This window comes from Phaethon lepturus, unplaced genomic scaffold (genome assembly GCF_000687285.1).
Source record: "Phaethon lepturus isolate BGI_N335 unplaced genomic scaffold, ASM68728v1 scaffold48350, whole genome shotgun sequence".
NCBI lineage: Eukaryota > Metazoa > Chordata > Aves > Phaethontiformes > Phaethontidae > Phaethon > Phaethon lepturus.
Window position 1 is genome coordinate 1 of NW_010512116.1, and position 269 is coordinate 269.

Sequence of the window (269 nt, forward strand, 5' to 3'; positions counted from 1 at the left end):
CGCGGGTCGGGTTTTAAAAGGAGACGGCGGGAGCGCCGCGCGGGTGCCGGGGGTGGCCCTGCCGCAGTACGTGTGGTTCAGTGGGCTCGATTTAAAAAGCAATATTACTCACAGGGAAGAACTTCCGCTGGAGTATCTTTATTGGGGTATCTGCAGGCTTGTCTTTGGTACCGTGTTGGGGCGGGAGTAGTCGGTGCACTGCGTTAGTCTGCGGTGTCACAGAAGCAGGTTTGAGAGGCTTTTTCCGGTATTGGTTCCCCCCAGCGGGC